At 43.1% G+C, this 16,589-nt stretch overlaps 1 protein-coding gene and 1 long non-coding RNA gene across 7 annotated transcripts in view; one reads left to right on the top strand and one right to left on the bottom strand.

Moving 5' to 3' along the window:
* Window positions 1-6,710: 6,710 nt before the first annotated feature.
* LOC111252374 (uncharacterized) lies at window positions 6,711-12,264 on the bottom strand. The gene is made up of 2 exons (XR_015329574.1): window positions 11,644-12,264; window positions 6,711-11,508 (listed from the first exon to the last, which is right to left on the bottom strand). It is a non-coding gene; the product is annotated as an uncharacterized LOC111252374 (long non-coding RNA).
* The window catches only part of UbcE2H (ubiquitin conjugating enzyme E2H), a 24,548-nt gene continuing 18,935 nt past the window's right edge, over window positions 10,977-16,589 (top strand). For 3 of the 6 annotated variants that reach the window (XM_022810140.2, XM_022810133.2, XM_086991950.1), the window contains exon 1: window positions 10,977-11,246. The gene's annotated coding sequence lies outside the window, so the exon portion shown is untranslated. The other 3 variants (XM_086991953.1, XM_022810137.2, XM_022810138.2) reach the window with 3 other exon arrangements.

The raw sequence follows: 16,589 nt of genomic DNA, 5'->3' as shown, positions 1-16,589 counted from the left end.
GTGTAAAATACACTAGAAAAAGTCTTAAAAAATATTTTAAAACATAACAATAGAATCCGCGGATGATGTCTACAGTAGCAAAGAGGATGAAACTTAATGCCAGCGATATTAAATGCACGATAGATCTTATTTCATCACCTTGAGCTTTCAGTGAAAACATCATTTGAAGCAATGCACGTACAGTCACTCTGATAAAATACGTAGAAAAGGTAAGACTACACTGTTATACAATGTTAATAAACAAATGTATCATGTAAACGGCAGCTCAAAATACAACAGATTGATATGACTACTAGTGTATGTGCAGTAGGTAGAGGACAAATAGTTGTACCTTTGCTAATTTAAGTAGAAACAGAAGTTAGGAGCAGTCGTGAGGCGCATCGAAAAAACATTTCAAACCGAACTACCTGCAACAGCACGCATATAAGACATGCGCCTAGAACTTTTTGAGGAAACAACACAGATGCCTTTAGAAAGTTTGGTTACTTTTTGTATATTACGAATTATTGATAAAACGAATCTCTCGCTAGGTAGTAATCGCCTCTCGTCAGCGGGATAAGAAGAGACCGATCGTGCGTTGATATCGCGCGCAATTTTTACTGTGTGGTAAGGGGTTAATAGAAAATTAGTAGGAAAGGCCGCTTGGTTTCTGCGTATTATGCGCAAGCACCAGAATCTGTGCGGGCACCCCCGTCCGTTCAAAAAATTTTCTGTCTCAAAATTGTCCTAGTTAGCACATGTAGCGTTTGCGGCTGATTTAATCACAATTTACGTCATTAAATTTTACGTCAAATCTAACGTCATTATCTACTTTCGTAAATACTTAACATGTGTGCTCCTTACAAACACATAACTTAAATGAGTTGCCGAATTCAAAGCTAAATTGTAAGAAACTACAAGCTTTGTTAATTCAGAGTCGATAGCGATTACTAGGAAATGTTGGGTAATTACGTAAAAGACAAACGATCTTACTATAAGACGAAATCCAGCGTGAAGGTGTAAGTCAGATACCAAACCTTCGCTCTTATTTATTATAGAGAACAATATATTATAGTACCTTATAGTAAACATATTATAGTACGCGGTGTTCACTTTTTGTTTGTTTCCAAACCAAAGGTTTTGTGGGCTGGCTGAAAGAGCGTACATTTTTTTATTATATAAATTTATTTCTTACATTACACGTATGTATAGTTATGCTCGTAACAATACCGATAGTCGCTTATGATGACGGCGGTAGCGTTTTCAAAATTACCGAAGTCTATCATGTGAGGTGTGAGAAAAACACATAAAACAAGTATAAATAAAGTTGTTACCTGCGGGCCACCGGGTTAATGCATCACATTTGACTAATGAAATATATATAAAAAAAGATCTAATGCAAATATTACAAAATGTTTGTTTAATATATTTCTCATTAGAAAGCGATCCCTTTTAGAATCATCGACATATTGGTGTTTTGTTTCGTGGTAATGTAGCACGACAATACAGCCTGACAGTGCGAATTGATTGCCTTCTTCATTGATACAGGCCCGCACTCAATGAGGAAAAAATTGTTTCAGGTTTGTCCGTAACTTCAAATTAATTACACTAAATGAACGCCTAGCGAGCTACATCTAGCTAGAGGATGGAAAATGCCCCCTCAACTTTCTTTAAATAAAGCGATAAAGCGTTTCCCGAAGGTTTTTCTTATCTATTGTTGATTGAAAGGCTTTTGATTACCACAGGAAGACTATCCGTTTAAATGCATACTCAAAAGTACCTAACAGTCAAAATTCTATATGTAAATGTCGCATCACTTAGGCCCTGCCAATATTTTTGCTACGTCGCAATTTAGTTGTGCCATATTCAGGTCAATGAAGGAAGCGCGTCGAGACAACTGCAGTCTTGGAAATCCGCAGAGGTTACGCAACCAACGTTGATAGCTCAGAAGGACAATAGACGGCCAGAACTAGTGAGGCCTAGACGTCTGAACATATGCTACGTCAGAGAATAGAGTTCAAACGGACCTCCAGAAGCGCTGACTAAAGGACGGCCGTGACCCTAGAACATGATGACGGGTTATGCTGAGAGGAACGGCTCTACTGAATAAACGCGCATTTAATATCACAACCTAACACTCAGTAGTAATCACACCACACAACGATACGCAATCGTGAAGTCCGTGATACAACAGCACAATATACATTCGCTCTTATGATATACGATTAGAATTATTGTCACGTTTAGCCGAAAAATTCGAATTGCAAACGGACATTTGATGTACATAGACAACTAGGAAAAATCATGGATTGACTTTCTAAAAAGGACCGTTGACAAAATAATCACCATCTCAACTCGGGTCTTCGAGTTGAGATAGTAAACGTTTGATCGTTTGAGCGTTGATCGTTAATTGTGTGTAAATCGAAACTTTTGTGTTGAATTTGCATTTGTGCCTTACGATATAGAAGATGGAGATATAAAAAATCCAAATACAGCAACGTAACAAATGATCTCTATTTGCTTTAAAAAATCCAGTCAAATCACGATTTAATACCGTAAGGACACATTATTCGTATCACTTTGTTTTAAAGTATTTAGAAAAATTTGGAAACCGTCGGCAAGATATTCTTGGTCGACTACATATGGTTCTTTACACTAGTTAATTCGGATTTTCATACTAGTTTTTTTGGGTTTTCCATGCAGAATAGGCAGCTTCCTCTGTCATGTCGACACCGAGATCGTGAGATTCCTCTCTTACGAGCTCATCACACAAGAGACAAAAATGTTTTGTTTTCACTTTTGGACTTGATTGCTGTTCCGTCCATCATAACCGACAGGAAATGCCCAGGAAAGTGCTATCTACACTACATTAACTACCTAAAAAAGATCTAGACAGATGCGTAAAAAACTCCAAGCCAATTTTACGAACGATACCATGGTGCAAATAACGCAGCGATTTTCGTTGCTTCAATCCTTTGCAAAGTCAAAAAACAAGGATGTCGATTCCGGCGAAGGTCACAAACGAAAAATGGTAATTTTTGTGAACCCAGAAAATAGCACAGTTCGAGCTATTTGTTCTTCTGCCCACACCGTAGCGTAGCTTATTAACAGTAAATCTATCAGAACAATGGACCATTATTGGTGCTATTTACTTTTGGCACAAGTTCGTTCATTTTCAAGCAACTCGAGAACGTTGCAATAAGGTTAAACATAAAGGAAGATGCAAAACGGTCGTTATGTGAGGGCGAATCCAGATATATGCCCCTCTTCGCGCCGATAAGTGCTGTGATGATTAAGACTTATAGGGCATAATAAACCGATATATTTTAGCTTATTAGTTTTATGTTAATCATTACTGTTATCAATTAAAGTAGTAGTAGGCATAAGCAATTTGATATTTTCACTAACATCTCTATTTATATATGCATCCGTTTGCAATTGGTCGTCGGGAAACACCAATAACTCCATTGGCTGGTGGAAAAGCAGGCTGCCGGCGACGCTAGGCCTTTGGCCCGTGTGAACAAAGCGGTGAGCTTGCTGGCCGTTCTCACTGAAGCTCATTTTCTTACACGTCATGTTTACCCAGATACATCCTGGCCTGCTCTGTGCAGCTTCGGCGTTTTAGCAGCTCAGCTATTAACCCGCGCATCATTGCATTAGCTAAAGAGCCGCGAGAATTAGCAATGAAACAAGTCGATAAATGAAAGAACATCATAATCGCATTATGAATGGAAGAAACCCTACTTGTTATTATTGACAATCGTAATTCATGGAACGTCAAGGAATAACGTACGGTTCTTAGCCTGGCATTTGCCAGTCTTATAACGATAAAAGGGGGCTTAACAAAAAGTAAAATCGGTTAATCGTGCCCCCGTGTCCCTTTCGATATACATTAAGATAAATATGCCTCTATGACTGGATGTTCGGCTGCTGTTCTAAATCTAGCACATCGGTTGTTCGTTTCATTCGATCAAAAAAACCACTAGCTTACCATATATTAGCAGATTGCAGTTCATCGACAAGCTAATTTCTGCAAGAGATCCTTTTATATTATTATGCAAATCGTATAATGTATACTAGCCGTCATGATGTACCAGTAGATTTTCGGGGACGTCTCGTTTATGCCAGTTGTTAATAGAAAACTTCTAGAGAGCACCATTATGCGTAATGTCTTTGGTGGTAAAACTCATAACGGTGGTGTTAACGCTCTATTCCTTGCAAATTCATGCCTATGAAAGAACTGCATTGCTATCGATGCATAGTTTTAACACAGTGACTTCAATTATATCAAACGTTTATTATTGACATTACATTGGGTAACATGTAAGTATTGATTGATTCGTTTGTCTTGTTCAGAAACGATTCTGCAATGACACCTGATTCGTTTGCACGTATGCAGTGTTCAGCCGTTCCTCAGTGATATTTTAACTACTATAAAGTTAATGCTCTACTAAACCTCGCTGCTTATTTAAAACCCCTGATTATTGGAGTTTATTATTTTCAGTCATCGAACTTATCGATACATGGTCAATTAAACTTAAATATATTAAGTTCCCGAAAATGTATTGACCATTTTAATTAGCCAAAATTAATGCAAATAATATTCACATTTAAAAATTACTAAACTAAATAGGTTCTATCTTGATCAATGAGCTAGTGCCATTTTCCTGGTAGCGCCATAATTTCATTACTACAGAACTTATGGTGACACTTGTCGTCCCCCCCTTTGCAACAAAATTAAGCATCATTAAAGAAATTGCAGTATTTGTACTATATGAATGCATTACAACTTCTCATGCAAGCTCTTTATTTTTAAATGTATGTGGTCTGGCATTGTCATATTGAAAGATGACGCCTTCTCTGTTGACAAGCCCCAGTCGATTTTTTCAAGGACTTGTTGTAACCTTGTTTATTGCGGGCAGCGAAGGTCCAAATGAATGATTTCGGCAGTTGCACGATTTTCTTCTAGTTCCACCAAACTCCTTTTTGGGTGTCAGTTTAAGCTCTGTCGTAAGTTGTAAAGCACATTTTTTTATTTTCGCAATGTCCTATGTGATCCACTTTTCGCCAATCGTTTTAAAATTGGTTGATCTCGTTGCATTTTTGTTGCATTCATTCTCCAGATGGGAGTAGGATTCAGTAAATTTTCTTGCGTCAATTTGTGTAGCGCCTGAACATTTTTTGAGTTTTTTTTGTAACTAACTTTAGTCAAATAACTTGAAACTACTTGGTGGTAGAGTTTAGTTTGGTGGCAATATCGTGGCTACTCACGTGATGATCTTACTCAACTTTCGCATTACTTTCATCCATAACAATCGATTGGGACGACAAGTATCTTTCACATCGAAACTTTCAGAAAGAAGGCGACAGGACCATTTTGGGGCCACTTTTTTCCGATAACATCTCTTAACCATAAACAGCCCGAATTTCTCTAAAGGCCTTCACAGCGCTGGTGTGCTCCTCGTAATAAGATTGTGAAATGTAGTAGATTTTTAAGAAAATTTCACTCATTTTCAAGGCGCTATCTTAAATAAAGTCATTCTAGCAATTTTTGCACTTGTGTTACTGCTAAATCTCAGCTTTAAATGACGCCGACCTGATATGACTCAATTTAACTGCTATCTAAATGGAGAAACAGTCAATACTTATATTTTATTATATGTACATTATTATATATTTATTATAGGAAAATTTGATGTTTAAATTTCTAAAAAAAAACTATTTCGAGGACCTGCGTTACGTGTATTGTACATTAAATACGCCATGTGTAGAATTTTTCAGCGGCCATAAATACCTCACCACCGGCGCTTTGTTGTCATTATTCCATAAGTTGAGAAGTAACAGTTACTTTATTCCGATATTTTTTGTTATTCCGTGTAACTGCTTTGCGTACTATGCAAACCAAATCGTACCGAAAAAGTTTTCCAAGCAAATAAAAGCTCTTTTTTAAACTTTTTCTTTCTTTCTTATTATCTTATGTATTTATCTTGGAGGCTTAATTTCAAAAAATTTTTATCAGTTCATAAATTCTTTAATTACCGTTTACCTACGATGCTTATCGATATATGCATAGAATCATAGAGCTTAACAAGCTGCAGGGTCAAAGTACAAATTGATTCGCACTAATACTTATGAAGAGACTGTGGCGCTAATTATAATATTAAAAAAAAACATTGTCCTGTTTGAATTAGATACTTCTGTCTATCCTATTTTTTGCAAAAATAATAAGCGGTACAGGCTTGTTTTATGGTATTCGCCATGGTATCTATCAACGTTCGCGGCCTGTTCGTAGCATATGTTTTACTATGAAATGCAAGTCAACGCCTTAAGTGGCGTTCTTTATTGCCTCAGATAGAAGGTTCACTAAAAATGGAAGTCTTTCTAAATCTGTCCAAGTCTAAATCTACAATTTGGCTAAATCGTAGAAATTGCAGACTCATAAATTATGCCACGCCTAATATCCCCCCACTATAACCTAATCTAAATTGTGAAGAAACAAAGACAACATCGTTCGATAATGCCAATAATTGATGTCTTCACTAGTCAGTCTCTGCAAATAACATAGTTAGCAGTAGATAGTGGACCCTTTAGTAACAAATAAATCTGGGAAAATAGGTCCCATTCAATGGAAGCTGGAACAATTGTAAAAGCGTAACTTATATCAGTCGTCAATTAATGTTTGCATTGAGAGATTTAATTGAGAGTTTTAACTTTAAATGATAACGAATGTGTACGTCCTAAGTGCTTCATTTATTTCTTAAATCCAAAAAATGTTACGACTGAGACGTTTTCGAATTTTGTCGATCCGGTTCCCATCTCGGCGACCTTTCCTAGATTGCGCACTTTTTCTAGTTTAGGAAGCGATATAATTGTTCTTGTCGACAGCACTAACGAATCTTATAAAACAACATACTGTTAAAGTAGATTAAAACCAGTAAAAAACAACTATTCTTCGTTCACGTTAGCACAGAAACAAGCTAACATCGTAGTTCTTCTAATTCCAACTATGTGCACTAAAGATCTTTATTACTTTATAACAGCTTGGCCCGCATTGTACGAGTCGTCGTAGTTTTCTCTGAAACATGACGCGTTCTGGCTGTTACGAAATGCTTCATAATTCAGCGCAGTTAGTACATCAATATAACGTTCATAGGTGTGGTGCCTATTGACGGTGCTGACACGCAGCGATATTTATTTGTGTCACATTCTTCGATAACAATTACGAAGATCGCGCAAACTGAGCGTCTGGCTTACGTATGTTGTATGCATCCTAGCGAAATGGCAGCGACAACACGACAGTGATGGTCAGCCTTCTAGGCAAATTCTCCTAAGCTGTCCAGGCCGATGTTTTTATCGGCAAAAAGCAATAGCTTTTATACCACCCGACACTTAAGCCTTTATCCCGATAAACTATATTGCGTCTCGGCCACGAGCGCTATATTTTCTTTATACTGCGTCTTAGCTTAATTGTTGCTACTGCTGTGGTCTCGTCGTCGTCGTTATGACGCCACTTAAATTGCGCGATCTCCGTGAATCGAATCGCAGCGAAGAGCCAGCAAGCTAAACATTCGCCAGAGCCTGCTAAGCGGTTAGGAGCAGGCAATTGAGCTGTTGTCCTGTAGCCTAAAAACCAAAGCGATGATGCAGCAGATAAATGTAACAACCACTCTATTGTGTCATACGAAGAATGGACAGCGGTCAATCGGTCAGTCGATCGGTCGGGTAGCTGGGTGGTTAGGTAAGGGCAGGCAGCCTAGCAGGTAGTGTTTTTATAAGTAAGTGCGACAATTACTGCTACTGTCCATATAATGATCATGGTGATTATGATGATGATTTTGTGATCGACACAGGGGAGGGCAGTTCGTTTGGACTGGAGAATCAGCAGCAAGAGGATCGGCACGGTCGGGTACATCCAATGCCTTCCGTCCTGCCTTGGGTAATAATTTACTCAGTCTTTATCGCCGCCTTTCTCAGCTTTTCGATGGCTTCGATAACGTACGCAATTTTTACCGTTATAATAGCACTGATAGCGATCGTACTAATAGTAGTAACGGTAAGTGTGTGACCGTGTAGGTAATAATATCAACAAAAAACAATACGCGCCACGCTCTCAGCCTATTAATATTAGCAAAGACGCCAACAGGTGACAGACAATGCATTATATATGTATATATACGTATTGTTACTATTGAGGACGCACCTTGCGCCGTCAGCGAAGTAGGCCGATAGCTGGTAATAGGTAGGCAGCATTTGTTTCACGCTGCCAGGGGTCAAGTATCTGTACTAATGCTAAAGGGTAGCGTAGGTCGCACAACTCGAAAGGGATTATCCAGTAGGCAGGCTTGGCTAGCTGCTACGACGATGAGCGGACTTTCGATTTAATCCTTTAGCTAATGTTCGAATCCTGCCACGAGACAAACAGGTTCGTATGTCGCCAGTTCTGTCGTCGTCTACCGCCACCAGATTTGAGCAGCAACAGCTGTAGCATGAGCAGTAAGACCGCTATCGTTGCCACGCATTAGCCGTCAGAAACAAAAATGTGATTATGACGAGTATTGTCACTGCACGCTGGTACGACGACGATAGTCGACGTGTACGGCAGCTAGTCGTCTTTCTGTTCTATCATAGCATCGGCACAGGACAGCAGCAGGCGAGCTAGAAGAACAGGCAACGCCGGTTTTGTCAGCGGTCTCTCACAACAGCGTCAGTGGGCCAGCATGGTAACACAGTAATAACAGCAGCAGACAATGTGAGTGACTCTTATCCTCCAAGACCCCGCCTATTCTTGACAATACTTTCCCTATTTGCCCCCTTTCTCTCACTGTAACCCTCTAATGCTGCATAGCCTCCGTACCTTTTCTTGTCTCTTCCCCAATTTTGGAGGAAGGGCGTGGGGTGAACCCCCAAGCATCTATGTTGAATAGATCTCCCATTCAGCATAGGGTGTATGATGTAGTCTGTCTGTCCTGCTCAGCGTCACCGCCATCGCCGAAAGGCAACGCGTAAATTATCACCACAGCGTTTCAACCTGTCATTTGCTCAATGGCGTATTTGCCTGGTGTAGCAGTCCGACCAGACAGTATATAGCCGCGCAGCGTCCGCGCAGCCCGGTAATACAAACATGCACTAGAAAAGAATTAAAAGGTCTCTATAAAAGGGTCGACATGGGTTTCGACAGGCCTCAGGTTCCGCAAATATCTCCGCGATTCCGCGACACAGATCTACTGTCCGAGCTAAATCGAGCGATGGATGTATTTATAAAGCATGTTTGGCTTGTCATCAATGATTTCGATAGGCCGACACTTTTCAGCCTCCATTACCTCCAATATTGTTCCGCATTGTGTAGGCAACACCTGATACTGTAAATACAGTATGTGTCACTTTTTCTTCGTTTTGTTTGCCATCCTCTATAGCGGTAGCTTCATCATGCCGTTTATCAGAAGCCATTCGCACTATCGCTATGTGTGCACGCCATGCTAGCACATACGAGCTCCGTCGTTACTATAGTGAAGGAGATTGAGATTTCACAGTAGACTGTCATCATCTTAATGTCTCGGTCGTATTTCTTTTTTTGTTATCATCACCCCGCGTATGAGAACTATGATCGTTTTTCAAAAAAGTAAGCTATCATCCGGTGCATACAGCTTGTAATAGATCACGGCCGCATTATAATTAGCTTTTAGAACAACAGTACTGCTTTGGCCCCGGTGACTGCGTATGTTGTTGCCGTTAGCCAGCTCTTCTGGGCATCATTGTCGCAGCAGCTGTACTGGGCGGGCAAACCCTACGATACCACACCGTGTCGCACAAAGCATCTCGGCACAGAGCGTCTTGCAGGAGGCAAACAGGCCAAAAACCAACGGCAACGTCAGGAAGACAGATGCACGGACAAAGCAAGCAACAACGCAAGCGATTGAGCTGATTAAGTGAGCAAACGCCCAACATCTGATGGGTAGTTGCCACCGATACGCCAATACAATCACCATCACCGACGCCGCTACGAATGCTGTGATCTGCTGCACGCCAACTCGTCACACTCGTGCCTACAGTTTATCCAGTATCAGTAGATGGACAGAACCCATCTGTCTTCTAACTGAACTAAAACGAGTACATTGCCTCTCGTCAGACGACGATATTTTGCTGCTATTGTAGAGCTTCGCTGCGACCACACAGATACGATGTATAATCGAATGAATGATGATGACAGCAGACAGAGGACGATCTAGTAGTTGGCCTGATCAACAGAAGTGGCAAAAAGCAACAGCCAACCATCGTTATTTGCTTTTATTATTACTAGCTCCAGCTGCTGTTTATTGACTATTATATACCAGCGTGGTGTTGCTTTGTTTGAATGTTCGTTCGGTATCATCGTTCGCGCTTTAACTCGTGTTAGCTTTTTTCCTGCATGCATTGCTGTACGACGCGTTCTCAATTGTCGCGCATAGTCGCTTACCTTTTCTGTGTGGGAGCGAGCGCAGCAGCCGCCGATTTGTCGTATCACTCAATGGCTGCGCGTTATGTCCCAATCCCTGTCATCAATTTTCTTTCTGAACTTTATTATATATATATATATATATATAAGATTTTTCTTTTTTGACTTTGTCATCATTTTCGTCGTTGGCGGGGCTGTGCCATTCCTTCCGTCGAAGCACCAGCGGCAGCCACCTCCATTCATCGTTTCCTGCCGCTGCCGCCGCCGCTATCGATGCCGCTGCTGCTGGAAGTGGTGGCTATCGGCCCGTCGTCGCAAGAGCCCCGCTTTGTGTCCGCTGCTGCTGGGACGGGCAGCTAGGGTGATTACGCCAGCAGCCGCCGTCGTGTGCGGTGTCGCTCCCGCTGCTTGACGCTGCCGCTGTCTCGTTGTCGTCGGCGGACGCACAAACAGACGGACGCCTAATGATGGTACTGCTAGTGGGCGAGGGCCTGCGAGCGGCCCTCTCCACCGCCAGGCGACGCATGCGCCTCGGGCTGCATCAGCTGTTTGTGCTACTGGGCCAGCCTTGTACATTGATGGGCCAATCTGCGGCTGCGTTGAGCGTCTCCGGCGTTGTCTATTCCTTGAGCTCTCTATTTGTGGTGTTGCCGTCGTGCGAGTAGAGCTTGTCTACGGCTGGCTGCTCGATTGACTACTTACTGCTACACTACTGCCTGCAATCCGATCGAGGATTTCGTGTGACTACTACGACTACAGCTGCAACTGTTCCTACCGCAACAGTAATTTGGACGAATCCTGGACGACCCCGTGACTACGGCGTAGCATAGTATCTGTAAGTACGATGACGGTGTTAAGAGACGCGAATCTCGTCCTCGAAAATTTGAGAGAACCTGTCTAGATCACCATTTGCGATTCTGATTACTTCGGAATAGGGGATCGAATCTTCTGCTAGTGACTGAATTGCCTACTAGTTTTTACCAGCAGCAGCAGTGGCAGTTGTATCCCATCTCGCAGCGAATGTTAATTAGTACCTTGTCAACTTGCCATTCATTGTATTGCCTGAACCATTGGCTAGTATCAGCTCCTTCTGCAAACTGGGAACACCGTGAAAGATTAGACGAGAGAAGAAAACAAACAATCGACACACTGATTTCGTATCCATATATATACATTCGGCTATATTTATACACATCATACATGTACAATAACAGAAATAACAATATCAGTACCGGCCAACTGACGAAAACGCGTTCCGAACCCAGCCAGTCAGCCCGCTAGCCATCCAATCGTCCAGCTAGTCTAGCACGCCAAATCGTCGTGCTTGGATCGACGTTTGGCTGTACTTTTTCACGACGACGGGAATGAGCGACTGAGCGAACGTACGACGTTATACAGGGTAGGGGGAATCAAAGGAGCAGGACAGCTCTCACACACGCACGCACGCACACGAATCTTCTTTGAGGTAGCTAAAACACCCACAGCAGTGGTGTCCTGCCCCGCTCTCCTAAGTTAGCCTGTGTGTTATTCGTATAGCCTGTTTAGTCATTAGTGGATGTGTGCCTAGTGCCTGCAGTGATGGCAATCGGCGACCCTGACAGCGTAATAGCGATCCCTACTCGCATCTTTTGCTGCTGTTGGATCGTTGGGCTGGCCACCGACTGGTCAGCAGCAACAGCAGTAGTAGCAACAACAATAACTTGTGTTAAGACTGCAATATTGAGAGGAAGAGTAGAAAGGGATCGACAAACGAATAAGAAAGACGACGGTGGCGTCCGTCAGCGTTGATATTAACTGGCTGGCTGACGACGAAAGCCTCCTGCTGCAGCTGCTAAAATTAACCGTGGTTGTTTCAGTAGTGCACAGTTGCAGCAGCGGTGCTGCTGCAGGACACGAACCTATTCACATCGGCTCGATCGTCGGTTTGCTTTAGGCCCGCTGTTTTTCCGAGAAGGATTATAGGACAACTTACCAACTACGAGCCAGATACCTGCTAACGATATGTAAGAGCCTACAGCTGATTTATTGCAACTAGCGTACAAAGCGTGTATTTAGGACAACTGATTGACTTAAGAGAATTGCCTGCGTTTGCCATGCAATAATTAGTTGGAGTACATAGACTGCATCAGCTCTATGGTAGGCTACCCGCATATCGTCTTTGTGTTTATAGCCCCGACCGCTGGACGTTTAATGGCAACAGACTTGCTTCTGCTGCGTGTTGGACGCACCAAACGTCTGATATAACACTGCGCCTCAAAGCTGGTTTGTTCGAGCGAAAGCCGAACGAACAAACTGAAAACACTTTTTGATTCTTCGCTTCTTCGTATCCCCCATTACGATAGCTATCATTGCGTGCGAAGAAATCGTGCAACATGCTTTGCACATTTAACGTGCATGTCTAACAACTGACAAAGCGATCCTACAATAGACGAAAGTGTCTCACCTAGACACTTCGCTGTTTAAAATTTCGTTAACGAGCCAAAAATGACCTGATGTCCAGCTAACGCTGTTGACAGTCGCTCTTAGCTCTCCGTATCGAGTATTATTTACTAGAAACATCGGCCGCAGCGGCAGTATCAATAAAAATAGATGAAACCATTTTAGACGTGATGCTGTCCTGAAAGAAATAGTTTTGTTGCTGGGTAGGTTTCTGCTATTTGCAGTCACCGTAAATGCGAGTATTAGCGTTGTTGCCGCTTCGGTTGGTTGAGAGCTGGCCAACAAATGGGCCGACTGGCAGGCCACGCGAGAGATTGCCCATCACTACAACTTCTAAACTGCTGCTACTCGACTACTCTGTGTTGGTGTTTTTTTCCGCTGGTGCTGTTGTTGTGCTGTGTTGTGAGTGCCTGCCTGTTGCCGTTGCCGCTGCTGCTGTTGTTGTTGTTATTGTTGTTGTTGATGCTGCCATGAACAGCACCGGCCGTAGTTAGGGGGACGCGAGGCGAAATGCCAGTCTTCATTAATTTAGTTTTCGTCGTACTGTCAACGAAATTGTTGTCACGAAGTAAGTTTGTACGTGAATGAGTTTGTGTACGTCTGTGCATTAGAGGCAGATGGAATTAGCAACATTACCACGAAGTAAACAGTTGTCCGTCTGCTAGTGTTTTCGTTGTTTCTTAGCGTCGCGCAATGAACGGCGTATCGCTGTCGTGTCATTATCGTTTCAAAAATGAGAATGAAGTTGACTAGTACGCTCGCATAAACGATACTGATGACAACTATAGGCCTCTTATATTGCAACTGGTGTACGGGCAGCTAGTAAATATCTACTATGCACAGATAACAAGCACCGATTGAAACCAGCTAACCTCGAGCAGTTGAAACGAGCAACACTACAGATCGGCCAGATGATTTAGACCAGCCATAGACGACTTCGTGGGTCGCATTCTTTGTTGTTCACTTCATTGGCGACCCTTATGGCGATCTTTGCAACAACAACAACAACAGCAACAACTGCATCACTCTATCACAACAGAAACAGGGGCAAGACAGAGGAATCGGAAGCAGTCAGGACAGTGCGCGAGATATAATGTTAGTTCTCGCTACCATAAGATGGAGGATTCAGCTGAAACTTCTGCTGCTGCTGGTGCTGCTGCTGTGTAGTGGATGCTGTCGCTGTGATGCTGGCGATGGTCTCTGCCTGCTTCTACGAGGAGAGGCCGTCGTGGTAGCGCAGCTACGTGTGCCTGTGTGTTAGCTAGTTGCTTGCATGTTTAACTATTTTGCTTAGTGGTTGAGTAGTGTTGGTGACCGCTTGCCGACCCCTCGGCAAACGAACTGGGTTCGTCGGTCGGCCTGGACTTTCCGCTGGCCTGGTCTCAGGCTGACGCGTCTTTCCCATCAACCTGAGCAAGCTAAGAAAAGTAAGGGGGCTTCGATTCAATGGCTGTCGTACGTCGAGTCGATGTAAAGACGCGTATATTATTTAATAATTGAAGGTTATTGCAAGCATTATTCAATGCGGGTAGCGATATTCGAGATGACTAATCAGATGCTGTAACACGCTGAATAAAATATCACTATAGAAAAGTGATCGTAAAATCAAGAAAAAAATGAAACATACGTGCGCTACACGTATCGATACAGATGTTCTTTACGTTCCTTACGCCCAATACACTGAATTGATTACCGATGCTGTTGCTGTAGACGATCGAACTAATTTCGTTCAGCAGCTCATCATTTCGTAATAAAATCAAAAACGCAATGCTAATAGACTTGAAACGGAAACAAAGAGGCCTATGGGTATTACAAGTGGAGCAAGCGGCGCGCAGGCGGGCGGATGTCTGTCCAGATAGGGGCAGATGGGCGAGGAGTTAAGGGAAAGGATAGGATGGGAGTTTTGGGGTGGGGGGATGGCTCCTAAAAATATGATGAGAAAGGGCCGCAATCATATATAATTTGTTATATGTGATTGCGGCGAATATATAGATATATATATTCGCCACAATCATTGTCAATGGACCTGCTTGACTTAGTTCTATATTAACCGTTTGTTATTGGCAAGCGCATACACATGCCACGATTATCTATTACATTGAAATCATTGTCAGCATCACTACCATCGTCACTCTTCCATACAAACGAATGCGACAGTAGTGCCAGCGGCTCTAAATACGGTCGGTTTCCTAGCAGATACCAAACCTAACCTGCAAGTACAGGTCAGCCAGCCCCGAGCAACAAACCAATATTGTATTGCTGCCAAATACTAGCTAACTCTCTTGCAGAGTCCTGGCGTTGCTGGCTGGTCGAATCGTCTGGTCATCTGGTGATTTTGGTGCCCTTACCATGAGCTGTTGCTACGTTTGTTACTGCTGGGGTGTGTAACTGTGGCTGTTTGTGTTCACTATGTAAAAGCGTCGTTTGGCTTCTGCCGCCGACGCCGCTGCTACTGCTACTACTGCCGCTGCTGGCACACACAAAACACATATACAAACAGACACACACACACACACATACAAACATAAACACACACGCACACAAACACACGCTCAGACGCAAAATAGACACACACAGACACAAAATAGACACACACAGACTTAAAAGGCACACACGCAAAATACACACACAAAAGACACCCATACAAAACACACACACATACACTCACGCGCACAACTACACACTACTATGCACACAGACACAATAAGAAACGCAAGCACGAGGCAGATCCGATAGCCAATGTGTTTGTGTGTGTCATCGTGCGTCCACTAGATAGACCCTGATTTTACTGTAGCCGTCTTGTTGCTGGTGTTAGACTGATAGGATGCTTCTATTTGGTTTTTCTGCCGTTACTGCTGCGCTGACTGCGGCTGCTGACGCAGCAGCTGCAGCTCCTTAACAATCCCTCTCTCATTCAGAGCAGTCCCACAACAGCTCGATGGCGGCGGCGGCGGCAGCGGCGGCGGCCACGGCCACAGCGGCCTCAGCAGCAAAGGACTCTCGGCTCAGCTGATGCGGTCTGGTCGACTGGCTCGCTGCCTGCCTAGCTGACTGACTGGGTGGACTAGTGAAGTACGCAGTGAGTGTGATAATAATCGTGGCATTGAACGGAGTCAACGCCGCACACGAGCTGACGACATCGAATCGAGGACAGCAGATTTTGTAAAAGTGCATTTTAAATGTTGTTAGAGTTTTCGCGTGAGTGTGTGCCAGTGAGGGTAAATGTGGTGCTCTAAAGAACTGCATCGGAGTTCGCGCGTGACGGAAGTGCGTAATAATACGAGTTACGTCTTATCATTGTCGTCGTCGTTGTTATCATCATCGCCACCATCAACAACAGCAGTAGCAGCAGCAGCATCACCGCCGTAGTGGTTGTCGTGCGATATCGGTTGCTGCGTGTGTCCCTATTAAATGCGCACTCTGGGCCTCTATCGAGCGCCTCATCTACTAGCTTGTATTTTATTATTACTTAGTGGTTATTGTTACGTGAATGATTAGTTCCTCTTCGATTTTATGTCCTGTGCCTTCCCATGACAATGCCTCGTGCGTATATCTGTGTTTGCTGTATGGTGGACCTAAGGAGAACGTGTGTAGGGGAGGTACTTGAGGGATAGTCTGCGATCATTCATGTAACGGCCTGGCCTAGGGCTTCCTACTACAATGATCCGCTGATTTACTTTGATTGAGCCTACCGGTAGCATTAATCGCAGTGGCTGTCTCTGTCAATAGGTGGGTGTTT

Source organism: Varroa destructor, unplaced genomic scaffold, assembly GCF_002443255.2.
Source record: "Varroa destructor unplaced genomic scaffold, Vdes_3.0 BEIS01000006.1, whole genome shotgun sequence".
Lineage (NCBI taxonomy): Eukaryota > Metazoa > Arthropoda > Arachnida > Mesostigmata > Varroidae > Varroa > Varroa destructor.
Note: the sequence above shows the minus strand (reverse complement) of the source record. Positions and strands in the feature narration are given on the sequence as shown.